At 57.6% G+C, this 23,308-nt stretch overlaps 20 non-coding genes and 1 pseudogene across 20 annotated transcripts; all 21 read left to right on the top strand.

Annotated features, from left to right (window-relative positions):
- The first annotated feature begins 146 nt into the window (after positions 1-146).
- LOC133105831 (U5 spliceosomal RNA) lies at positions 147-263 on the top strand. Its single transcript, XR_009704021.1, has one exon. It is a non-coding gene; the product is annotated as a U5 spliceosomal RNA (small nuclear RNA).
- Positions 264-696: 433 nt separating this feature from the next.
- LOC133106148 (U2 spliceosomal RNA) lies at positions 697-887 on the top strand. The gene has a single exon (XR_009704319.1). It is a non-coding gene; the product is annotated as a U2 spliceosomal RNA (small nuclear RNA).
- A 360-nt stretch (positions 888-1,247) lies between these two features.
- Positions 1,248-1,364, top strand: LOC133105830 (U5 spliceosomal RNA). The gene has a single exon (XR_009704020.1). It is a non-coding gene; the product is annotated as a U5 spliceosomal RNA (small nuclear RNA).
- A 433-nt stretch (positions 1,365-1,797) lies between these two features.
- On the top strand, positions 1,798-1,988 carry LOC133106141 (U2 spliceosomal RNA). Its single transcript, XR_009704312.1, has one exon. It is a non-coding gene; the product is annotated as a U2 spliceosomal RNA (small nuclear RNA).
- A 360-nt stretch (positions 1,989-2,348) lies between these two features.
- LOC133105829 (U5 spliceosomal RNA) lies at positions 2,349-2,465 on the top strand. Its single transcript, XR_009704019.1, has one exon. It is a non-coding gene; the product is annotated as a U5 spliceosomal RNA (small nuclear RNA).
- A 433-nt stretch (positions 2,466-2,898) lies between these two features.
- Positions 2,899-3,089, top strand: LOC133106129 (U2 spliceosomal RNA). The gene has a single exon (XR_009704301.1). It is a non-coding gene; the product is annotated as a U2 spliceosomal RNA (small nuclear RNA).
- Positions 3,090-3,449: 360 nt separating this feature from the next.
- LOC133105828 (U5 spliceosomal RNA) lies at positions 3,450-3,566 on the top strand. The gene has a single exon (XR_009704018.1). It is a non-coding gene; the product is annotated as a U5 spliceosomal RNA (small nuclear RNA).
- A 6,272-nt stretch (positions 3,567-9,838) lies between these two features.
- Positions 9,839-10,021, top strand: LOC133106457 (U2 spliceosomal RNA). Its single transcript, XR_009704498.1, has one exon. It is a non-coding gene; the product is annotated as a U2 spliceosomal RNA (small nuclear RNA).
- A 360-nt stretch (positions 10,022-10,381) lies between these two features.
- On the top strand, positions 10,382-10,498 carry LOC133105827 (U5 spliceosomal RNA). Its single transcript, XR_009704017.1, has one exon. It is a non-coding gene; the product is annotated as a U5 spliceosomal RNA (small nuclear RNA).
- A 433-nt stretch (positions 10,499-10,931) lies between these two features.
- On the top strand, positions 10,932-11,122 carry LOC133106117 (U2 spliceosomal RNA). The gene has a single exon (XR_009704292.1). It is a non-coding gene; the product is annotated as a U2 spliceosomal RNA (small nuclear RNA).
- Positions 11,123-11,482: 360 nt separating this feature from the next.
- Positions 11,483-11,599, top strand: LOC133105825 (U5 spliceosomal RNA). The gene has a single exon (XR_009704015.1). It is a non-coding gene; the product is annotated as a U5 spliceosomal RNA (small nuclear RNA).
- Positions 11,600-12,032: 433 nt separating this feature from the next.
- LOC133106105 (U2 spliceosomal RNA) lies at positions 12,033-12,223 on the top strand. Its single transcript, XR_009704283.1, has one exon. It is a non-coding gene; the product is annotated as a U2 spliceosomal RNA (small nuclear RNA).
- Positions 12,224-12,583: 360 nt separating this feature from the next.
- Positions 12,584-12,700, top strand: LOC133105824 (U5 spliceosomal RNA). Its single transcript, XR_009704014.1, has one exon. It is a non-coding gene; the product is annotated as a U5 spliceosomal RNA (small nuclear RNA).
- Positions 12,701-13,133: 433 nt separating this feature from the next.
- LOC133106093 (U2 spliceosomal RNA) lies at positions 13,134-13,324 on the top strand. Its single transcript, XR_009704271.1, has one exon. It is a non-coding gene; the product is annotated as a U2 spliceosomal RNA (small nuclear RNA).
- Positions 13,325-13,684: 360 nt separating this feature from the next.
- Positions 13,685-13,801, top strand: LOC133105823 (U5 spliceosomal RNA). Its single transcript, XR_009704013.1, has one exon. It is a non-coding gene; the product is annotated as a U5 spliceosomal RNA (small nuclear RNA).
- A 433-nt stretch (positions 13,802-14,234) lies between these two features.
- LOC133106082 (U2 spliceosomal RNA) lies at positions 14,235-14,425 on the top strand. The gene has a single exon (XR_009704260.1). It is a non-coding gene; the product is annotated as a U2 spliceosomal RNA (small nuclear RNA).
- A 360-nt stretch (positions 14,426-14,785) lies between these two features.
- LOC133105822 (U5 spliceosomal RNA) lies at positions 14,786-14,902 on the top strand. The gene has a single exon (XR_009704012.1). It is a non-coding gene; the product is annotated as a U5 spliceosomal RNA (small nuclear RNA).
- Positions 14,903-15,335: 433 nt separating this feature from the next.
- On the top strand, positions 15,336-15,526 carry LOC133106071 (U2 spliceosomal RNA). Its single transcript, XR_009704249.1, has one exon. It is a non-coding gene; the product is annotated as a U2 spliceosomal RNA (small nuclear RNA).
- A 360-nt stretch (positions 15,527-15,886) lies between these two features.
- On the top strand, positions 15,887-16,003 carry LOC133105821 (U5 spliceosomal RNA). Its single transcript, XR_009704011.1, has one exon. It is a non-coding gene; the product is annotated as a U5 spliceosomal RNA (small nuclear RNA).
- Positions 16,004-22,223: 6,220 nt separating this feature from the next.
- Positions 22,224-22,403, top strand: LOC133106430 (U2 spliceosomal RNA; annotated as a pseudogene).
- Positions 22,404-22,763: 360 nt separating this feature from the next.
- LOC133105820 (U5 spliceosomal RNA) lies at positions 22,764-22,880 on the top strand. Its single transcript, XR_009704010.1, has one exon. It is a non-coding gene; the product is annotated as a U5 spliceosomal RNA (small nuclear RNA).
- Positions 22,881-23,308: the final 428 nt, after the last annotated feature.

The raw sequence follows: 23,308 nt of genomic DNA, 5'->3' as shown, positions 1-23,308 counted from the left end.
CTGTTTGTTGTCATTGCGCTGTCTCGCTTTTCCCACCTTCCCTCTCGGATTGTCTGTCCGGCCGGCTGGCGGCAGTGGCAACCCCGGGTCAGTGGGAGTGGCTGGGAAGGGGGCCGGAGGCGCCTGGTGCGCTGAAAGGTCACATTTCGCTCGGGTTTCTCTTCAGCACGCACAAATCTTTCGCCTTTTACTAAAGATTTCCGTGGAGAGGAACGCACCTGAGTTTGTGCTATTTTTGGATGCTCCGTCCACAGGACGGGGCAACTTCGAACGGTTTAAGGACAGACGGCAATGTGCGACAGGTATGCGGGTTGCTTGCGAGTCGCCGACTTGCTCGTTTCTGGCTTATCGCCTGCTTGCCGCGTGCGATCGATGCCCCGCTCGCTAAATAGCTTTGGTCGCTGCCTAGAGAGCAGCTATTCGGTAAGTAACTCGGTAGTAAGTACGTCACAGCGTACTCGGTATGTGTTGAGTGTTTTTGGCGGCTGTGCCTGCCAGTGGAGGACAGTGGATCTTGGTGGGAGGAGCCAGCTGAGTCCGGTCGTTACGGTAGCTCGCCGACCGGCCAGTCAGTGCGTGCGCAGGGTTCTTGGGAAGGCGGGGAGGGGGGCCGGCTCCTGGGCCAGGTGGCGTCTTCCCCCGAGCGCGGTCCGGGGCCACCGGGAGGGCGCCGTCGGCAGGGGCCAGTTTGCGGTTATCGCTTCTCGGCCTTTTGGCTAAGATCAAGTGTAGTATCTGTTCTTATCAGTTTAATATCTGATACGTCCCCTATCAGGGGACTATATATTAAACGGATTTTTGGCACAGGGAGTCGGAGAAGGAGCTTGCTCCGTCCGCTTCAAGCATCGACCCGTTATTGCAGTGCGTTCGGGAACGGTGCGCCTCTCCAAGTTTTGTGCAAAAAAAGGTTGTGTTTTGTTGTCCTTTACTAGGTGGGTGGGTTGCCCTGTTCTTCCCCCTTTTTGTTTGTTTGTTTGTTTGTTTGTTTTTTTTTGTATGTATGTAAATTGTGTTGTAAATAGGGTGAATATGTGCCCTTGTTGTAAGTGTGCTTGCCTCTGTTTTTTAGCAAAATGATGTAGTTTTCTGTGCGGGACGTAACTGTTTGTTGTCATTGCGCTGTCTCGCTTTTCCCACCTTCCCTCTCGGATTGTCTGTCCGGCCGGCTGGCGGCAGTGGCAACCCCGGGTCAGTGGGAGTGGCTGGGAAGGGGGCCGGAGGCGCCTGGTGCGCTGAAAGGTCACATTTCGCTCGGGTTTCTCTTCAGCACGCACAAATCTTTCGCCTTTTACTAAAGATTTCCGTGGAGAGGAACGCACCTGAGTTTGTGCTATTTTTGGATGCTCCGTCCACAGGACGGGGCAACTTCGAACGGTTTAAGGACAGACGGCAATGTGCGACAGGTATGCGGGTTGCTTGCGAGTCGCCGACTTGCTCGTTTCTGGCTTATCGCCTGCTTGCCGCGTGCGATCGATGCCCCGCTCGCTAAATAGCTTTGGTCGCTGCCTAGAGAGCAGCTATTCGGTAAGTAACTCGGTAGTAAGTACGTCACAGCGTACTCGGTATGTGTTGAGTGTTTTTGGCGGCTGTGCCTGCCAGTGGAGGACAGTGGATCTTGGTGGGAGGAGCCAGCTGAGTCCGGTCGTTACGGTAGCTCGCCGACCGGCCAGTCAGTGCGTGCGCAGGGTTCTTGGGAAGGCGGGGAGGGGGGCCGGCTCCTGGGCCAGGTGGCGTCTTCCCCCGAGCGCGGTCCGGGGCCACCGGGAGGGCGCCGTCGGCAGGGGCCAGTTTGCGGTTATCGCTTCTCGGCCTTTTGGCTAAGATCAAGTGTAGTATCTGTTCTTATCAGTTTAATATCTGATACGTCCCCTATCAGGGGACTATATATTAAACGGATTTTTGGCACAGGGAGTCGGAGAAGGAGCTTGCTCCGTCCGCTTCAAGCATCGACCCGTTATTGCAGTGCGTTCGGGAACGGTGCGCCTCTCCAAGTTTTGTGCAAAAAAAGGTTGTGTTTTGTTGTCCTTTACTAGGTGGGTGGGTTGCCCTGTTCTTCCCCCTTTTTGTTTGTTTGTTTGTTTGTTTGTTTTTTTTTGTATGTATGTAAATTGTGTTGTAAATAGGGTGAATATGTGCCCTTGTTGTAAGTGTGCTTGCCTCTGTTTTTTAGCAAAATGATGTAGTTTTCTGTGCGGGACGTAACTGTTTGTTGTCATTGCGCTGTCTCGCTTTTCCCACCTTCCCTCTCGGATTGTCTGTCCGGCCGGCTGGCGGCAGTGGCAACCCCGGGTCAGTGGGAGTGGCTGGGAAGGGGGCCGGAGGCGCCTGGTGCGCTGAAAGGTCACATTTCGCTCGGGTTTCTCTTCAGCACGCACAAATCTTTCGCCTTTTACTAAAGATTTCCGTGGAGAGGAACGCACCTGAGTTTGTGCTATTTTTGGATGCTCCGTCCACAGGACGGGGCAACTTCGAACGGTTTAAGGACAGACGGCAATGTGCGACAGGTATGCGGGTTGCTTGCGAGTCGCCGACTTGCTCGTTTCTGGCTTATCGCCTGCTTGCCGCGTGCGATCGATGCCCCGCTCGCTAAATAGCTTTGGTCGCTGCCTAGAGAGCAGCTATTCGGTAAGTAACTCGGTAGTAAGTACGTCACAGCGTACTCGGTATGTGTTGAGTGTTTTTGGCGGCTGTGCCTGCCAGTGGAGGACAGTGGATCTTGGTGGGAGGAGCCAGCTGAGTCCGGTCGTTACGGTAGCTCGCCGACCGGCCAGTCAGTGCGTGCGCAGGGTTCTTGGGAAGGCGGGGAGGGGGGCCGGCTCCTGGGCCAGGTGGCGTCTTCCCCCGAGCGCGGTCCGGGGCCACCGGGAGGGCGCCGTCGGCAGGGGCCAGTTTGCGGTTATCGCTTCTCGGCCTTTTGGCTAAGATCAAGTGTAGTATCTGTTCTTATCAGTTTAATATCTGATACGTCCCCTATCAGGGGACTATATATTAAACGGATTTTTGGCACAGGGAGTCGGAGAAGGAGCTTGCTCCGTCCGCTTCAAGCATCGACCCGTTATTGCAGTGCGTTCGGGAACGGTGCGCCTCTCCAAGTTTTGTGCAAAAAAAGGTTGTGTTTTGTTGTCCTTTACTAGGTGGGTGGGTTGCCCTGTTCTTCCCCCTTTTTGTTTGTTTGTTTGTTTGTTTGTTTTTTTTTGTATGTATGTAAATTGTGTTGTAAATAGGGTGAATATGTGCCCTTGTTGTAAGTGTGCTTGCCTCTGTTTTTTAGCAAAATGATGTAGTTTTCTGTGCGGGACGTAACTGTTTGTTGTCATTGCGCTGTCTCGCTTTTCCCACCTTCCCTCTCGGATTGTCTGTCCGGCCGGCTGGCGGCAGTGGCAACCCCGGGTCAGTGGGAGTGGCTGGGAAGGGGGCCGGAGGCGCCTGGTGCGCTGAAAGGTCACATTTCGCTCGGGTTTCTCTTCAGCACGCACAAATCTTTCGCCTTTTACTAAAGATTTCCGTGGAGAGGAACGCACCTGAGTTTGTGCTATTTTTGGATGCTCCGTCCACAGGACGGGGCAACTTCGAACGGTTTAAGGACAGACGGCAATGTGCGACAGGTATGCGGGTTGCTTGCGAGTCGCCGACTTGCTCGTTTCTGGCTTATCGCCTGCTTGCCGCGTGCGATCGATGCCCCGCTCGCTAAATAGCTTTGGTCGCTGCCTAGAGAGCAGCTATTCGGTAAGTAACTCGGTAGTAAGTACGTCACAGCGTACTCGGTATGTGTTGAGTGTTTTTGGCGGCTGTGCCTGCCAGTGGAGGACAGTGGATCTTGGTGGGAGGAGCCAGCTGAGTCCGGTCGTTACGGTAGCTCGCCGACCGGCCAGTCAGTGCGTGCGCAGGGTTCTTGGGAAGGCGGGGAGGGGGGCCGGCTCCTGGGCCAGGTGGCGTCTTCCCCCGAGCGCGGTCCGGGGCCACCGGGAGGGCGCCGTCGGCAGGGGCCAGTTTGCGGTTATCGCTTCTCGGCCTTTTGGCTAAAAGATAGAGAAGAGGATGGAGACACCAGACGGTGGATTGCCGGCCTATCGGGTGCGGCTGCAGAACACGGTTCGTGTGGAGATGGAGGAGGGAGAGAAACGCAACGGCTTTAATTTGGATTTTTTTGTTGAAAAAGTTTTGAAGGATATTTTGATGGTGGATCGGAAAACGGTGTTTTGTCTGCAGGATTTTTCCCAAAGAGGGTTTTTTGATTTAACTTTTTTTTCGGAAGCGGCGTGTTTTAATTTGCATCGAAAGTTCTTGGAGTGCGAAGGAAATCCGGCGCTACAAGGCATTACGATGCATTTGTTATACACCAAGGCCCTGAGACCTCTTACCGTCCACATGTACAACCCTTTTGTGCGGGAGGAGGACATCTTGGCTTTCCTGCGGAGGTATTGTTCGGAGGTGAAGGAGGCAGTCAAGCTGAAGGACAAGTTTGGCTTCTGGAACGGTAAGAGGCGGTTTTATGTACGTTTTAAGCAAGATCCCTCAGGTGTGGGGGGGATCGCGCATCCACCAGGGGCCTTCTCCATAGGCCCGGACAGAGGCTACCTGGTGTACCCAGGCCAGCCATTGTACTGTAGACGGTGTGGGATGTACGGGCACGTTAAGGCGGTGTGCTCCACCGACCGATGCAGGCACTGTGCATCGACGGAGCACACGACAAAAGACTGCGTGGCCCCGAAAACATGCAGTCTTTGCGGGAGTGTGGAGCACCTTTTCCGGGCTTGCCCAGAAAGGGTGAGGTCGTTTGCGGCCTTGGTGCAGGGCGAGTTTGGGGCCTACTCTGGGCCTCCTGGAGGTCGAGCACGGCCTAGCACCAAGAAGGCCGGGCGAGAAGCAGGGGAGTCGGCTACGGAGGGAGGGCAGGCTTCGGAGCACGGGGCTGGGCCTTCCAGCACTACAAGCCCAGGCTCTGCGGCGGCCTTGGCCACTAGGCCGGTTCAGGAAGGGGTGGGGCCTGGGGGGCTGGCTCCTGTTCTGGATCTGTCCCTCCGTCCTGGGCATGGGGGCGAGGCCTCAGTCTTGGAGGAGCCACGGAGCGGCGCGGATGGGAGACCGGAGCAGGAAGCAGGTGGATCCAATGAGGTCATGGCGGCTGGGTCTGGGTCTGGGTCGGGACCGGTTTCCGCTGCGCCCCCGAGCTCCGGTCCGGGTCCTGCTCATGGGTCCGGTCCGGCTCCGGATTCCGGTTCGGGTTCCGGTCCGGCTCCGGATTCCGGTTCGGGTTCCGGTCCGGGTCCGGATTCCGGTCCGGGTTCCGGTCCGGGTCCGGATTCCGGTCCGGGTTCCGGTCCGGCTAGGAGTTCCGGTTTGGGTCTGGATTCCGGTCCGGTCCGGGCTTTCGCCGCGAGGCCAAGAGATCGGGATCCTGCTCCGGCGCTGGGAGGCATGGATGGGAGGTCCAAGGGTGAGCAGATCTTCGGGCCTTCCTCGCGTCCTGGCCTGGGCTTGGGGCTGGGCGCAGTGGTGATGAAGGCGAGGGCCGTGGCGGAGGAGTCCGGGGTCCCGAGAGAGGGTTCGCCGGAGCTATTCTCCCCCCTGTCTGTGCCTCTTGGTGAGGAGGTCTTGTCCCCGGAGGCGGAGGGAGCGGCTATGTGCACCACGGCGGACCTGCAGACCCCGTTGGCGTGGGGGGACAGCCCTCCTCCAGAGGGGGAGGTGCCGGAGTGGGCGCAGGTGGCAGCGCGGAAGCGGGTTCGCTCGGGGGACGCAAACGGGAGGGAGGCAAAGGCGGGACCGGGCATCCCTCTGCAGAACAGGTTCCTGGCCCTATCGGACTCGGCGGAGGGGGAGGCCCAGGAGGTGGACATTGAGGTGGACCGGGAGGAAGCACCTGGAGCCTCTGCGGCCTTAGTAGGACCGGCAGTCAGCCCGTCTTCCCAGTTTGTGGGCTGGGATGTGGCGGGAATAACAGGGGTGATGGGGATGGAGAAAGGACTCGAGGGAGGGGGGGACTCCTCCGAGAAGGAAGGAGATTGAAGGTAAGGGTGGGTAGGTAAAATATTTTGTTTAAAATAATGGTGTTAAATGTTTTTACTTTGAATGTGCGGGGGTTGCGGAGCTCGGGGAAGAGGCAGGCACTTTTTGCCTCTTTGGCGGCAACAGGTGGAGATGTGTTTTTGTTGCAAGAGGTGCATCTTCGGGACATGGGGGATGTACTCCTCTTTACGAAGGAGTGGACGTGGGGCCCATCGGCGTGGTCGGTGGGCAGCGTTCATGCCGATGGGCTGGGGATCCTTGTAAAGGGAGTAGGGATGGAAGTCCAGGAGTCTGTGGACATTGTGGCGGGGCGGGCAATGTTTACAGACATTGATTGCGCTTCTTGCAAATTACGGGTGGTTAATGTGTACGGGCCGACTCGGACTGGGCGGAGGCTGGAGGTTTTCAGGGAGCTGGTGCCCAGTCTGTCCACCTCCAGACGGATCATCCTGGGGGGGGATTTTAATGTGTCGCTGGATGGGGGTGGGGCTAGCGCTGCTGGAGTGGAACATTCAGCGAGAGCGCTGGCAGAGCTGGTCAGGGACCACGGCCTGGTCGACTCCTTTCGGGCAGCACATCCGGCGGCTCCAGGCGTTACCTGGCGTAACTCCAGGGGAGCTGCGAGCCGCCTGGATTACATCTTCGTGCCAAAGGAGTGGGCGGGGGTGACCGCCACGCTGCAGCCTTCATGGGCATCGGACCATGACATGCTGCAGGTGGCGGTCCCCATTCCCGACACGCAATGGGGGCCGGGGTACTGGAAGCTGAATACCTCCCTAATAAAATCTAGGGTATTCCAGGAGGCTTTTAGAGGGCTGTATAAGGCCGTGAGGGCTCTGCGGGGCTTGTACCCCACAGCGGTGGAGTGGTGGGAGGCGGCCAAAGTGCGTTTCGGGCTGTTCTGCCGAAACTTCAGCATGGCGCAGCGGCGGAGGGAGCGGGCTGAGGTGAGGAGGTGGTTAGATCTCCTCGCCTATATGCACGCCCAGCTCAACAGGGGGAGGGCAGTGAGGTGGGAGGCGTATGAGGGGGCGAAGGAGAGGGTGAGAAGCCTCCTGGAGGGAAGAGCTAAGGCCTCTGCCTTCCAGGGCCGGCTGAGGGAGATGGAGGAGGGGGAGAAGGCCACCGCATATTTTTTTCAGGCTGCTGAGGCTCGGAGGAGGGCCGCCGTGATCACCGGGTTGAAAGGGGAAGCGGGGCTGGAAACGGGGGTCCCGGAGATGCTGGGGATCGCGGAGGGCTTCTTCCGAGACCTCTTCAGCAGGAGAGAGTGCGACCCGGAGGAGCAGGAGGCACTGCTGGGGTGTGTGGTGCCCCGGTTGGGGCGGGAGGAAGGGCAGGCACTGGAGGCGGAGCTCAGGTTGGAGGAGCTGACAGGGGCGCTCCGCTCCATGAGGGAAGGGAAGTCCCCGGGCCATGACGGACTCCCGTGGGAGTTCTATAGGGAGTTCTGGGACATCATTGGTCCGGATCTCATGGAGGTTTTTCAGGCGCTTCTGGAGGGGGGAGCGCTGTCGGCCTCCATGAGAAAGGGGGTGGTGACGCTGCTCCACAAGGGAGGGGACAGGGCTGACCTAAAGAACTGGCGTCCAATCACCCTGCTGACGGCGGACTATAAGCTGCTGGCCAAAGCAGCTGCGGTCCGCCTGAAGCAGGTGATGGACGTCCTGGTCAGCCCTGACCAAACTTGTGGGGTACCTGGGCGGTCCTGCAGCTGGAACCTGGTTCTGCTGCGGGACACAATTGACTGGGTGCGCGATCGGGGCCTTCCTCTGGCGGTGGTCAGCATCGACCAGGAGAAGGCCTTCGATCGGGTGCAGCACGCCTTCCTGTTCCGGGTCCTGCAGCGGATGGGTTTGGGCCCCCGGTTTCTGTCTTGGCTGCGTATGCTGTACAGGGGAGTGTACAGCTGCGTAAGAGTGAATGGGTTTCTGAGCGGGGCTGTGGAGCAAGCGGGGGGGGTGCGGCAGGGGTGCCCAATCTCCCCGCTGCTCTACGTCCTGTTCATGGAGCCCTTCGCAGAGCTGGTGCGCCGGGACCCAGGGGTGGACGGGGTGAGGATCCCAGGGGCTGCAGGGGCCGAGTTGAAAATCCAGCAGTACGCGGACGACACGACAATTTTTGTGTCGTCGACTCGGTCCCTGGCAAGGGTGAGAGTCCTGGTGGACAGGTTTGCGGCAGGGACGGGCTCCAGGGTGAACCTGTCCAAGTCCTCAGTCCTGCTGTGTGGCCGGTGGAGAGAGGAGGTGAGGGACTACGGTGGCTGGGAGCGGTGCCAGGGGGGACTGAAGGTGTTGGGGGTGCGCTTCTTTCCCCAGGGCAGTGGTGAGCGGAACTGGGAAGGACGTATGGCGCTGGTGAGATCACGGCTGGGGGTGTGGGCACGCAGGCGGCTGTCACTGACTGGGAGGGTGGTAGTGGTGAGGGCTGTCCTGCTCCCACTACTCCTACATTTGGCCTACGTCTTCCCAGTTCCTGCAACGATCAAGGTGGCCCTGACCAGGGCCATGTTCAAGTTTCTGTGGGGAGGGAGGTACGAATATGTGCGTCGCGACCTCATGTACATGCCGGTGGACAAGGGGGGTCGCGGCGTGCCGAGAATCCCCCTGAAACTTGACGCGATTTTTACATCTTTCGCGTGTAGGATGGTCCTGGGAAGGGTCCCCCACAAGTGCTACCACTTCGCCCGTCTCCACCTGGCGACCGCACTGAGGCACTGGGTGCCGCTGACCCACGTGGCTCCACGGGCAGAACAGCAGTCCCCGGCCTATCAGGCAGTGCTGCGCTTCCTTGGGCAGTGCCCGGCTCCAGTGGAGAGGGAGAGCCTTCTCCAGCACAGGCTGCTATACAACAGCATTGCGGGCAGGCAGGTGGCAGGTCCTGAAGGGGTGCCGCTGAACCTTGAGTGGGGCAAGGTGAGCGGGGGGAGGGCACCAGGGGTGGTGCGGGACCTCCACTGGCTGTGCGCGATGGGCAGGCTGTCGGTGCGGGAGGTGCTGCATCGCCATGGGTGCAGTGCCAGCCCACTCTGTCCAAGGGGCTGTGGGCTGGTGGAGTCGGTGGCGCACGCCCTATGGGAGTGCCAGTTTGCAAGGGTGTACTGGGGGTTGGTGCAGGGCCTCCTCAGTGGGGTAGGGCCTGCCTTCACCCTGAGCAGAGAGAGAGTTCTGTACAGGCGGGGGCTGGCGGCAGTGGGAGCCGTGGCTGAGGGTGTCGTGTGGGAGGTGGTAGGGTATGGCAAGTGGGTGCTGTGGGAGGACAGGATGGCAGCAGTGGGGATGAGGCTGAGGGTCCTGACTCCCAGCCAGCTCTTCCATAGGTTCTCTGGGAGGGTAGCGGAGAGAATAAGGGGGGATGGGGTGGTGCACGGGTGGGAATGGGTGCGGAAGTACTGGGGAGGCCTGGAAAGGCTCTTCCTCTGGGAGGGGGGTCCTGGGAATATGTAAGCATGTAAATAGAATGTATGTGATTGGGGTGGTTGGGTTCGGGGTTGGTGGGGTGGGGTGGGGTGGGGAGGGGGGAGGGTGGAGGGTGGGGTTCTTCTTGTTGTTTTTGTATTTGTATTGTTTTTGTTGTTGGAGTTGTTTGTTTGGGGTTTTGTAATTAGGGTAAGTGGGGGGTGGGAGGGGGTGGGGTGGGGGGTTGTATGGTTGTTTCGGTTCTGTTTTTGTTTGGTTTGAAATGTGTTGATACAGTGGGAATGTGTTGGGACTTTGGGACTTCAGGGGAGGGTGGGGTTTTGAGTTTACAGTTGTTAAGAGGATGTGGTTAGGAATTTGTTTGTTTATTGTTTGTATGAAAATGTAATGAGGTTGGTGTGGACCAATAAATTAATTTAAATACAAAAAAAAAAAAAAAATCTGTTCTTATCAGTTTAATATCTGATACGTCCCCTATCAGGGGACTATATATTAAACGGATTTTTGGCACAGGGAGTCGGAGAAGGAGCTTGCTCCGTCCGCTTCAAGCATCGACCCGTTATTGCAGTGCGTTCGGGAACGGTGCGCCTCTCCAAGTTTTGTGCAAAAAAAGGTTGTGTTTTGTTGTCCTTTACTAGGTGGGTGGGTTGCCCTGTTCTTCCCCCTTTTTGTTTGTTTGTTTGTTTGTTTGTTTTTTTTTGTATGTATGTAAATTGTGTTGTAAATAGGGTGAATATGTGCCCTTGTTGTAAGTGTGCTTGCCTCTGTTTTTTAGCAAAATGATGTAGTTTTCTGTGCGGGACGTAACTGTTTGTTGTCATTGCGCTGTCTCGCTTTTCCCACCTTCCCTCTCGGATTGTCTGTCCGGCCGGCTGGCGGCAGTGGCAACCCCGGGTCAGTGGGAGTGGCTGGGAAGGGGGCCGGAGGCGCCTGGTGCGCTGAAAGGTCACATTTCGCTCGGGTTTCTCTTCAGCACGCACAAATCTTTCGCCTTTTACTAAAGATTTCCGTGGAGAGGAACGCACCTGAGTTTGTGCTATTTTTGGATGCTCCGTCCACAGGACGGGGCAACTTCGAACGGTTTAAGGACAGACGGCAATGTGCGACAGGTATGCGGGTTGCTTGCGAGTCGCCGACTTGCTCGTTTCTGGCTTATCGCCTGCTTGCCGCGTGCGATCGATGCCCCGCTCGCTAAATAGCTTTGGTCGCTGCCTAGAGAGCAGCTATTCGGTAAGTAACTCGGTAGTAAGTACGTCACAGCGTACTCGGTATGTGTTGAGTGTTTTTGGCGGCTGTGCCTGCCAGTGGAGGACAGTGGATCTTGGTGGGAGGAGCCAGCTGAGTCCGGTCGTTACGGTAGCTCGCCGACCGGCCAGTCAGTGCGTGCGCAGGGTTCTTGGGAAGGCGGGGAGGGGGGCCGGCTCCTGGGCCAGGTGGCGTCTTCCCCCGAGCGCGGTCCGGGGCCACCGGGAGGGCGCCGTCGGCAGGGGCCAGTTTGCGGTTATCGCTTCTCGGCCTTTTGGCTAAGATCAAGTGTAGTATCTGTTCTTATCAGTTTAATATCTGATACGTCCCCTATCAGGGGACTATATATTAAACGGATTTTTGGCACAGGGAGTCGGAGAAGGAGCTTGCTCCGTCCGCTTCAAGCATCGACCCGTTATTGCAGTGCGTTCGGGAACGGTGCGCCTCTCCAAGTTTTGTGCAAAAAAAGGTTGTGTTTTGTTGTCCTTTACTAGGTGGGTGGGTTGCCCTGTTCTTCCCCCTTTTTGTTTGTTTGTTTGTTTGTTTGTTTTTTTTTGTATGTATGTAAATTGTGTTGTAAATAGGGTGAATATGTGCCCTTGTTGTAAGTGTGCTTGCCTCTGTTTTTTAGCAAAATGATGTAGTTTTCTGTGCGGGACGTAACTGTTTGTTGTCATTGCGCTGTCTCGCTTTTCCCACCTTCCCTCTCGGATTGTCTGTCCGGCCGGCTGGCGGCAGTGGCAACCCCGGGTCAGTGGGAGTGGCTGGGAAGGGGGCCGGAGGCGCCTGGTGCGCTGAAAGGTCACATTTCGCTCGGGTTTCTCTTCAGCACGCACAAATCTTTCGCCTTTTACTAAAGATTTCCGTGGAGAGGAACGCACCTGAGTTTGTGCTATTTTTGGATGCTCCGTCCACAGGACGGGGCAACTTCGAACGGTTTAAGGACAGACGGCAATGTGCGACAGGTATGCGGGTTGCTTGCGAGTCGCCGACTTGCTCGTTTCTGGCTTATCGCCTGCTTGCCGCGTGCGATCGATGCCCCGCTCGCTAAATAGCTTTGGTCGCTGCCTAGAGAGCAGCTATTCGGTAAGTAACTCGGTAGTAAGTACGTCACAGCGTACTCGGTATGTGTTGAGTGTTTTTGGCGGCTGTGCCTGCCAGTGGAGGACAGTGGATCTTGGTGGGAGGAGCCAGCTGAGTCCGGTCGTTACGGTAGCTCGCCGACCGGCCAGTCAGTGCGTGCGCAGGGTTCTTGGGAAGGCGGGGAGGGGGGCCGGCTCCTGGGCCAGGTGGCGTCTTCCCCCGAGCGCGGTCCGGGGCCACCGGGAGGGCGCCGTCGGCAGGGGCCAGTTTGCGGTTATCGCTTCTCGGCCTTTTGGCTAAGATCAAGTGTAGTATCTGTTCTTATCAGTTTAATATCTGATACGTCCCCTATCAGGGGACTATATATTAAACGGATTTTTGGCACAGGGAGTCGGAGAAGGAGCTTGCTCCGTCCGCTTCAAGCATCGACCCGTTATTGCAGTGCGTTCGGGAACGGTGCGCCTCTCCAAGTTTTGTGCAAAAAAAGGTTGTGTTTTGTTGTCCTTTACTAGGTGGGTGGGTTGCCCTGTTCTTCCCCCTTTTTGTTTGTTTGTTTGTTTGTTTGTTTTTTTTTGTATGTATGTAAATTGTGTTGTAAATAGGGTGAATATGTGCCCTTGTTGTAAGTGTGCTTGCCTCTGTTTTTTAGCAAAATGATGTAGTTTTCTGTGCGGGACGTAACTGTTTGTTGTCATTGCGCTGTCTCGCTTTTCCCACCTTCCCTCTCGGATTGTCTGTCCGGCCGGCTGGCGGCAGTGGCAACCCCGGGTCAGTGGGAGTGGCTGGGAAGGGGGCCGGAGGCGCCTGGTGCGCTGAAAGGTCACATTTCGCTCGGGTTTCTCTTCAGCACGCACAAATCTTTCGCCTTTTACTAAAGATTTCCGTGGAGAGGAACGCACCTGAGTTTGTGCTATTTTTGGATGCTCCGTCCACAGGACGGGGCAACTTCGAACGGTTTAAGGACAGACGGCAATGTGCGACAGGTATGCGGGTTGCTTGCGAGTCGCCGACTTGCTCGTTTCTGGCTTATCGCCTGCTTGCCGCGTGCGATCGATGCCCCGCTCGCTAAATAGCTTTGGTCGCTGCCTAGAGAGCAGCTATTCGGTAAGTAACTCGGTAGTAAGTACGTCACAGCGTACTCGGTATGTGTTGAGTGTTTTTGGCGGCTGTGCCTGCCAGTGGAGGACAGTGGATCTTGGTGGGAGGAGCCAGCTGAGTCCGGTCGTTACGGTAGCTCGCCGACCGGCCAGTCAGTGCGTGCGCAGGGTTCTTGGGAAGGCGGGGAGGGGGGCCGGCTCCTGGGCCAGGTGGCGTCTTCCCCCGAGCGCGGTCCGGGGCCACCGGGAGGGCGCCGTCGGCAGGGGCCAGTTTGCGGTTATCGCTTCTCGGCCTTTTGGCTAAGATCAAGTGTAGTATCTGTTCTTATCAGTTTAATATCTGATACGTCCCCTATCAGGGGACTATATATTAAACGGATTTTTGGCACAGGGAGTCGGAGAAGGAGCTTGCTCCGTCCGCTTCAAGCATCGACCCGTTATTGCAGTGCGTTCGGGAACGGTGCGCCTCTCCAAGTTTTGTGCAAAAAAAGGTTGTGTTTTGTTGTCCTTTACTAGGTGGGTGGGTTGCCCTGTTCTTCCCCCTTTTTGTTTGTTTGTTTGTTTGTTTGTTTTTTTTTGTATGTATGTAAATTGTGTTGTAAATAGGGTGAATATGTGCCCTTGTTGTAAGTGTGCTTGCCTCTGTTTTTTAGCAAAATGATGTAGTTTTCTGTGCGGGACGTAACTGTTTGTTGTCATTGCGCTGTCTCGCTTTTCCCACCTTCCCTCTCGGATTGTCTGTCCGGCCGGCTGGCGGCAGTGGCAACCCCGGGTCAGTGGGAGTGGCTGGGAAGGGGGCCGGAGGCGCCTGGTGCGCTGAAAGGTCACATTTCGCTCGGGTTTCTCTTCAGCACGCACAAATCTTTCGCCTTTTACTAAAGATTTCCGTGGAGAGGAACGCACCTGAGTTTGTGCTATTTTTGGATGCTCCGTCCACAGGACGGGGCAACTTCGAACGGTTTAAGGACAGACGGCAATGTGCGACAGGTATGCGGGTTGCTTGCGAGTCGCCGACTTGCTCGTTTCTGGCTTATCGCCTGCTTGCCGCGTGCGATCGATGCCCCGCTCGCTAAATAGCTTTGGTCGCTGCCTAGAGAGCAGCTATTCGGTAAGTAACTCGGTAGTAAGTACGTCACAGCGTACTCGGTATGTGTTGAGTGTTTTTGGCGGCTGTGCCTGCCAGTGGAGGACAGTGGATCTTGGTGGGAGGAGCCAGCTGAGTCCGGTCGTTACGGTAGCTCGCCGACCGGCCAGTCAGTGCGTGCGCAGGGTTCTTGGGAAGGCGGGGAGGGGGGCCGGCTCCTGGGCCAGGTGGCGTCTTCCCCCGAGCGCGGTCCGGGGCCACCGGGAGGGCGCCGTCGGCAGGGGCCAGTTTGCGGTTATCGCTTCTCGGCCTTTTGGCTAAGATCAAGTGTAGTATCTGTTCTTATCAGTTTAATATCTGATACGTCCCCTATCAGGGGACTATATATTAAACGGATTTTTGGCACAGGGAGTCGGAGAAGGAGCTTGCTCCGTCCGCTTCAAGCATCGACCCGTTATTGCAGTGCGTTCGGGAACGGTGCGCCTCTCCAAGTTTTGTGCAAAAAAAGGTTGTGTTTTGTTGTCCTTTACTAGGTGGGTGGGTTGCCCTGTTCTTCCCCCTTTTTGTTTGTTTGTTTGTTTGTTTGTTTTTTTTTGTATGTATGTAAATTGTGTTGTAAATAGGGTGAATATGTGCCCTTGTTGTAAGTGTGCTTGCCTCTGTTTTTTAGCAAAATGATGTAGTTTTCTGTGCGGGACGTAACTGTTTGTTGTCATTGCGCTGTCTCGCTTTTCCCACCTTCCCTCTCGGATTGTCTGTCCGGCCGGCTGGCGGCAGTGGCAACCCCGGGTCAGTGGGAGTGGCTGGGAAGGGGGCCGGAGGCGCCTGGTGCGCTGAAAGGTCACATTTCGCTCGGGTTTCTCTTCAGCACGCACAAATCTTTCGCCTTTTACTAAAGATTTCCGTGGAGAGGAACGCACCTGAGTTTGTGCTATTTTTGGATGCTCCGTCCACAGGACGGGGCAACTTCGAACGGTTTAAGGACAGACGGCAATGTGCGACAGGTATGCGGGTTGCTTGCGAGTCGCCGACTTGCTCGTTTCTGGCTTATCGCCTGCTTGCCGCGTGCGATCGATGCCCCGCTCGCTAAATAGCTTTGGTCGCTGCCTAGAGAGCAGCTATTCGGTAAGTAACTCGGTAGTAAGTACGTCACAGCGTACTCGGTATGTGTTGAGTGTTTTTGGCGGCTGTGCCTGCCAGTGGAGGACAGTGGATCTTGGTGGGAGGAGCCAGCTGAGTCCGGTCGTTACGGTAGCTCGCCGACCGGCCAGTCAGTGCGTGCGCAGGGTTCTTGGGAAGGCGGGGAGGGGGGCCGGCTCCTGGGCCAGGTGGCGTCTTCCCCCGAGCGCGGTCCGGGGCCACCGGGAGGGCGCCGTCGGCAGGGGCCAGTTTGCGGTTATCGCTTCTCGGCCTTTTGGCTAAGATCAAGTGTAGTATCTGTTCTTATCAGTTTAATATCTGATACGTCCCCTATCAGGGGACTATATATTAAACGGATTTTTGGCACAGGGAGTCGGAGAAGGAGCTTGCTCCGTCCGCTTCAAGCATCGACCCGTTATTGCAGTGCGTTCGGGAACGGTGCGCCTCTCCAAGTTTTGTGCAAAAAAAGGTTGTGTTTTGTTGTCCTTTACTAGGTGGGTGGGTTGCCCTGTTCTTCCCCCTTTTTGTTTGTTTGTTTGTTTGTTTGTTTTTTTTTGTATGTATGTAAATTGTGTTGTAAATAGGGTGAATATGTGCCCTTGTTGTAAGTGTGCTTGCCTCTGTTTTTTAGCAAAATGATGTAGTTTTCTGTGCGGGACGTAACTGTTTGTTGTCATTGCGCTGTCTCGCTTTTCCCACCTTCCCTCTCGGATTGTCTGTCCGGCCGGCTGGCGGCAGTGGCAACCCCGGGTCAGTGGGAGTGGCTGGGAAGGGGGCCGGAGGCGCCTGGTGCGCTGAAAGGTCACATTTCGCTCGGGTTTCTCTTCAGCACGCACAAATCTTTCGCCTTTTACTAAAGATTTCCGTGGAGAGGAACGCACCTGAGTTTGTGCTATTTTTGGATGCTCCGTCCACAGGACGGGGCAACTTCGAACGGTTTAAGGACAGACGGCAATGTGCGACAGGTATGCGGGTTGCTTGCGAGTCGCCGACTTGCTCGTTTCTGGCTTATCGCCTGCTTGCCGCGTGCGATCGATGCCCCGCTCGCTAAATAGCTTTGGTCGCTGCCTAGAGAGCAGCTATTCGGTAAGTAACTCGGTAGTAAGTACGTCACAGCGTACTCGGTATGTGTTGAGTGTTTTTGGCGGCTGTGCCTGCCAGTGGAGGACAGTGGATCTTGGTGGGAGGAGCCAGCTGAGTCCGGTCGTTACGGTAGCTCGCCGACCGGCCAGTCAGTGCGTGCGCAGGGTTCTTGGGAAGGCGGGGAGGGGGGCCGGCTCCTGGGCCAGGTGGCGTCTTCCCCCGAGCGCGGTCCGGGGCCACCGGGAGGGCGCCGTCGGCAGGGGCCAGTTTGCGGTTATCGCTTCTCGGCCTTTTGGCAAAGATAAAGACGGGAAGAGGATGGGAACGCCGGAAGGTGACGTGCCGACCCACAGGGTGCGGCTGAGGAACACGGTTCGGGTGGAGATGGAGGACGGAGAGAGGAGGAAAGGTTTCACTTTGGATTTTTTTGTGAAGAACATCTTGAAGGAGTTACTAAGGGTTGACAGCGAGACAGTTTTTTGCCTCCAGGATTTTTCCCCACGAGGGTTTTTTGATTTAACATTTGTGTCAGAAGCCGCCTGCTACAACCTGCACCAGAAATTTGTGGAACACAAAGAGGACCCGGCACTGCAAGGGATTACCGTCCATTTGCTATATAACAAGGCCCTGCGACCCCTGATGATCCACCTCTACAACCCCTTTGTTCGGGAGGAGGACATCCTGGCCTTCCTGCTCAGGTACTGTTCAGATGTGAGGGAGGGGGTGAAATTGAAAGACAGATTTGGTTTTTGGAACGGGAAAAGACGTTTTAATGTCCGTTTTAAGCAGGATCCTTCAGGGGTGGGGGGGGTAGCACATCCTCCTGGGGCCTTCTCCATAGGCCCGGACAGGGGCTACCTGGTATACCCAGGGCAACCTTTGTACTGTCGTAGGTGTGGATTGTATGGGCATGTTAAGGCGGTGTGCTCCACTGACCGATGTAGGCATTGTGCATCGGCGGAGCATGCTACAAGAGACTGTGTGGCCCCGAAAATGTGCAGTCTTTGCGGGAGTGTGGAGCACCTTTTCCGGGCCTGCCCAGAAAGGGTGAGGTCGTTTGCGGCCCTGGTGCAGGGTGAGTTTGGGGCCTACTCTGGGCCTCCTGGAGGTCAAGCACGGCCTAGCACCAGGAAGGCCGGGCGAGAAGCAGGGGAGTCGGCTACGGAGGGAGGGCAGGCTTCGGAGCACGGGGCTGGGCCTTCCAGCACTACTAGCCCAGGCTCTGCGGCGGCCTTGGCCACTAGGCCGGATCAGGAAGGGGTGGGGCCTGGTGGGCTGGCTCCGGTTCCGGAACCATCCCTGCATCCTGGGCACAGGAGCGAGACCTCAGCTTTGGAGGAGCCACGGAGGGGCGCGGAGGGGAGTACAGAGCAAGAGGCAAGGGGGTCCAGTGAGACCATGGAGGCTTGGTCTGGGTCGGGTCCGGCTTCCGGTCGGGCTCCGGTTTCCGGTCCGGGTCTGGCTTTGGGTTCCGGTCCGGCTCCGGGTTCCGGTCCGGCTCCGGATTCCGTGCGGGCTCCGGGTTCCGGCCCGGGTCCGGCTCTGGGGTCCGGTCCGGCTTCGGATTCCGGTTCGGGTTCCGGTCCGGCTCCGGATTCCGGTTCGGGTTCCGGTCCGGCTCCGGGTTCTGGTCCGGTTCCGGGTTCCGGTCTGGGTCCGGATTCCGGTCCGGTCCGGGCCTACTCACCGGGGCAGATCTTCGGGCCTTCCTCGCGTCCTGGCCTGGGTTTGGGGCTTGGGGCAGTGGTGATGAAGGCGAGGGTCTGGGCGGAGGAGTCCGGAGTCCCAAGAGAGGGTTCGCCGGAGCTATTTTCCCCTTTGTCGGTGCCTCCTGTGGAGGAGGTTTTGTCCCCGGAGGCGGAGGGAGCGGCTATGTGCACCACTGCGGACCTGCAGACCCCGTTGGCGTGGGGGGACAGCCCTCCTCCAGAGGGAGAGGTGCCGGAGTGGGCGCAGGTGGCAGCACGGAAGCGGGTTCGCTCGGGGGACACGAACGGGAGAGAAGCAAAGGCAGGACCGGGCATCCCTCTGCAGAACAGGTTCCTGGCCCTTTCAGACTCGGCGGAGGGGGAGGCCCAGGAGGTGGACATTGAGGTGGACCTGGAGGAGGCATCCGGAGCCTCTGCGGCCTCAGCGGGACCGGCAGTCAGCCCGGCTTCCCAGTTTGCAGGCTGGGATGTAGCGGGGATCACAGGGGTGATGGGGATGGAGAAAGGACTCGAGGGAGGGGGGGACTCCTCTGAGAAGGAAGGGGATTGAAGGTCAGTAAAAAAATTTTTGTTAAAAAATGGTGGTAAATGTAATCACTTTGAATGTGCGGGGTTTGAGAAACTCGGGGAAGAGGCAGGCACTTTTTGCCTCTTTAGCGGCGACAAGAGGGAAGGTTTTTTTGTTACAGGAGGTGCACCTTCGGGACATGGGGGATGTACTGGGTTTCTCAGAGGAGTGGACGTGGGGCCCATCGGCGTGGTCGGTGGGCAGCGTTCATGCCGATGGGCTGGGGATTTTGGTGAAGGGCGCTGATATGGAAATCCAGGAGTCTGTGGACATTGTGGCGGGGCGGGCGATGTACGCAGACGTTAATCAGGGTCCTTTTAAAATAAGAATTTTTAATGTGTACGGGCCAACTCGGAGTGGGCGGAGGCTGGAGGTTTTTAGGGAGCTGGTGCCCAGTCTGTCCACCTCCAGGCGGATAATCCTGGGGGGGGACTTTAATGTGTCGCTGGATGGGGGTGGGGCTAGCGCTGCTGGGGGGGGGGATTATTCGGCAAGAGCGCTGGCGGAGTTGGTCAGGGATTACGGCCTGGTCGACTCCTTCCGGGCGGCACATCCGGCGGCTCCAGGCTTTACCTGGCGGAATTCCAGGGGAGCTGCGAGCCGCCTGGACTACATTTTTGTGCCGAAGGAGTGGGTGGGGGTGACCGCCACGCTGCAGCCTTCATGGGCATCTGACCATGACATGCTGCAGGTGGCGGTCCCCATTCCCAACACGCAATGGGGGCCAGGCTACTGGAAATTGAATACCTCCCTAATGAAATCCAGGGCGTTCCAGGAGGCCTTTCGAGGCTTTTATAAGGCCGTGAGGGCACTGCGGGGGTTCTACTCCACAGTGGTAGACTGGTGGGAGGCGGCAAAAGTGCGTTTCGGCCTTTTTTGCCAAAGGTACAGCATGGCGCAGCGGCGGAGGGAGCGGACGGAGGTGAAGAAGTGGCTAGACGCCTTGGCGTATATGCACACCCAGCTCAACAGGGGGAGGGCAGTGAGGTGGGAGGCCTATGAGGGGGCGAAGGAGAGGGTGAGAAGCCTCCTGGAGGGGAGGGCTAAGGCCTTGGCCTTCCAGGGCCGGCTGAGGGAGATGGAGGAGGGGGAGAAGCCCACTGCTTTTTTTTTTCAGGCTGCTGAGGCTCGGAGGAAGGCCGCCGTGATCTCTGGGTTGAAAGGGGAAGCGGGGCTGGAAACGGGGGTCCCGGAGATGCTGGGGATCGCGGAGGGCTTCTTCCGAGACCTTTTCAGCAGGAGAGAGTGCGACCCGGAGGAGCAGGAGGCACTGCTGGGGTGTGTGGTGCCCCGGTTGGGGCGGGAGGAAGGGCAGGCACTGGAGGCGGAGCTCAGTCTGGAGGAGCTGACAGGGGCGCTCCGCTCCATGAGGGAAGGGAGGGCCCCGGGGCATGACGGACTCCCGTGGGACTTCTACAGGGAGTTTTGGGACATCATTGGTCCGGATCTCATGGAGGTCTTTCAGGCGCTTCTGGAGGGGGGAGCGCTGTCGGCCTCCATGAGAAAGGGAGTGGTGACGCTGCTCCACAAGGGAGGGGACAGGGCTGACCTTAAGAACTGGCGTCCAATCACCCTGCTGACGGCGGACTATAAGCTGCTGGCCAAAGCAGCTGCGGTCCGCCTGAAGCAGGTGATGGACGTCCTGGTCAGCCCTGACCAAACTTGTGGGGTACCTGGGCGGTCCTGCAGCTGGAACCTGGTTCTGCTGCGGGACACAATTGACTGGGTGCGCGATCGGGGCCTTCCTCTGGCGGTGGTCAGCATCGACCAGGAGAAGGCCTTCGATCGGGTGCAGCACGCCTTCCTGTTCCGGGTCCTGCAGCGGATGGGTTTGGGCCCTCGGTTTCTGTCTTGGCTGCGTATGCTGTACAGGGGAGTGTACAGCTGCGTAAGAGTGAATGGGTTTCTGAGCGGGGCTGTGGAGCAAGCGGGGGGGGTGCGGCAGGGGTGCCCAATCTCCCCGCTGCTCTACGTCCTGTTCATGGAGCCCTTTGCGGAGCTGGTGCGCCGGGACCCAGGGGTGGACGGGGTGAGGATCCCAGGGGCTGCAGGGGCCGAGTTGAAAATCCAGCAGTACGCGGACGACACGACAATTTTTGTGTCGTCGACTCGGTCCCTGGCAAGGGTGAGAGTCCTGGTGGACAGGTTTGCGGCAGGGACGGGCTCCAGGGTGAACCTGTCCAAGTCCTCAGTCCTGCTGTGTGGCCGGTGGAGAGAGGAGGTGAGGGACTACGGTGGCTGGGAGCGGTGCCAGGGGGGACTGAAGGTGTTGGGGGTGCGCTTCTTTCCCCAGGGCAGTGGTGAGCGGAACTGGGAAGAACGTATGGCGCTGGTGAGATCACGGCTGGGGGTGTGGGCACGCAGGCGGCTGTCACTGACTGGGAGGGTGGTAGTGGTGAGGGCTGTCCTGCTCCCACTACTCCTACACTTGGCCTACGTCTTCCCAGTTCCTGCAACGATCAAGGTGGCCCTGACCAGGGCCATGTTCAAGTTTCTGTGGGGAGGGAGGTACGAATATGTGCGTCGCGACCTCATGTACATGCCGGTGGACAAGGGGGGTCGCGGCGTGCCGAGAATCCCCCTGAAACTTGACGCGATTTTTACATCTTTCGCGTGTAGGATGGTCCTGGGAAGGGTCCCCCACAAGTGCTACCACTTCGCCCGTCTCCACCTGGCGACCGCACTGAGGCACTGGGTGCCGCTGACCCACGTGGCTCCACGGGCAGAACAGCAGTCCCCGGCCTATCAGGCAGTGCTGCGCTTCCTTGGGCAGTGCCCGGCTCCAGTGGAGAGGGAGAGCCTTCTCCAGCACAGGCTGCTGTACAACAGCATTGCGGGCAGGCAGGTGGCAGGTCCTGAAGGGGTGCCGCTGAACCTCGAGTGGGGCAAGGTGAGCGGGGGGAGGGCACCAGGGGTGGTGCGGGACCTCCACTGGCTGTGCGCGATGGGCAGGCTGTCGGTGCGGGAGGTGCTGCATCGCCATGGGTGCAGTGCCAGCCCACTCTGTCCAAGGGGCTGTGGGCTGGTGGAGTCGGTGGCGCACGCCCTATGGGAGTGCCAGTTTGCAAGGGTGTACTGGGGGTTGGTGCAGGGCCTCCTCAGTGGGGTAGGGCCTGCCTTCACCCTGAGCAGAGAGAGAGTCCTGTACAGGCGGGGGCTGGCGGCAGTGGGAGCCGTGGCTGAGGGTGTAGTGTGGGAGGTGGTAGGGTATGGCAAGTGGGTGCTGTGGGAGGACAGGATGGCAGCAGTGGGGATGAGGCTGAGGGTCCTGACTCCCAGCCAGCTCTTCCATAGGTTCTCTGGGAGGGTAGCGGAGAGAATAAGGGGGGATGGGGTGGTGCACGGGTGGGAATGGGTGCGGAAGTACTGGGGAGGCCTGGAAAGGCTCTTCCTCTGGGAGGGGGGTCCTGGGAATATGTAAGCATGTAAATAGAATGTATGTGATTGGGGTGGTTGGGTTCGGGGTTTGTGGGGAGGGGGGAGGGTGGAGGGTGGGGTTCTTCTTGTTGTTTTTGTATTTGTATTGTTTTTGTTGTTGGAGTTGTTTGTTTGGGGTTTTGTAATTAGGGTAAGTGGGGGGTGGGAGGGGGTGGGGTGGGGGGTGGTATGGTTGTTTCGGTTCTGTTTTTTGTTTGGTTTGAAATGTGTTGATACAGTGGGAATGTGTTGGGACTTTGGGACTTCAGGGGAGGGTGGGGTTTTGAGTTTACAGTTGTTAAGAGGATGTGGTTTGGAATTTGTTTGTTTATTGTTTGTATGAAAATGTAATGAGGTTGGTGTGGACCAATAAATTAATTTAAATACAAAAAAAAATCTGTTCTTATCAGTTTAATATCTGATACGTCCCCTATCAGGGGACTATATATTAAACGGATTTTTGGCACAGGGAGTCGGAGAAGGAGCTTGCTCCGTCCGCTTCAAGCATCGACCCGTTATTGCAGTGCGTTCGGGAACGGTGCGCCTCTCCAAGTTTTGTGCAAAAAAAGGTTGTGTTTTGTTGTCCTTTACTAGGTGGGTGGGTTGCCCTGTTCTTCCCCCTTTTTGTTTGTTTGTTTGTTTGTTTGTTTTTTTTTGTATGTATGTAAATTGTGTTGTAAATAGGGTGAATATGTGCCCTTGTTGTAAGTGTGCTTGCCTCTGTTTTTTAGCAAAATGATGTAGTTTTCTGTGCGGGACGTAACTGTTTGTTGTCATTGCGCTGTCTCGCTTTTCCCACCTTCCCTCTCGGATTGTCTGTCCGGCCGGCTGGCGGCAGTGGCAACCCCGGGTCAGTGGGAGTGGCTGGGAAGGGGGCCGGAGGCGCCTGGTGCGCTGAAAGGTCACATTTCGCTCGGGTTTCTCTTCAGCACGCACAAATCTTTCGCCTTTTACTAAAGATTTCCGTGGAGAGGAACGCACCTGAGTTTGTGCTATTTTTGGATGCTCCGTCCACAGGACGGGGCAACTTCGAACGGTTTAAGGACAGACGGCAATGTGCGACAGGTATGCGGGTTGCTTGCGAGTCGCCGACTTGCTCGTTTCTGGCTTATCGCCTGCTTGCCGCGTGCGATCGATGCCCCGCTCGCTAAATAGCTTTGGTCGCTGCCTAGAGAGCAGCTATTCGGTAAGTAACTCGGTAGTAAGTACGTCACAGCGTACTCGGTATGTGTTGAGTGTTTTTGGCGGCTGTGCCTGCCAGTGGAGGACAGTGGATCTTGGTGGGAGGAGCCAGCTGAGTCCGGTCGTTACGGTAGCTCGCCGACCGGCCAGTCAGTGCGTGCGCAGGGTTCTTGGGAAGGCGGGGAGGGGGGCCGGCTCCTGGGCCAGGTGGCGTCTTCCCCCGAGCGCGGTCCGGGGCCACCGGGAGGGCGCCGTCGGCAGGGGCCAGTTTG

The sequence above is a fragment of the Conger conger genome, chromosome 12 (genome assembly GCF_963514075.1).
Source record: "Conger conger chromosome 12, fConCon1.1, whole genome shotgun sequence".
NCBI classification, from domain to species: Eukaryota; Metazoa; Chordata; class Actinopteri; order Anguilliformes; family Congridae; genus Conger; species Conger conger.
This window is presented reverse-complemented; position numbering and strand designations above follow the sequence as displayed.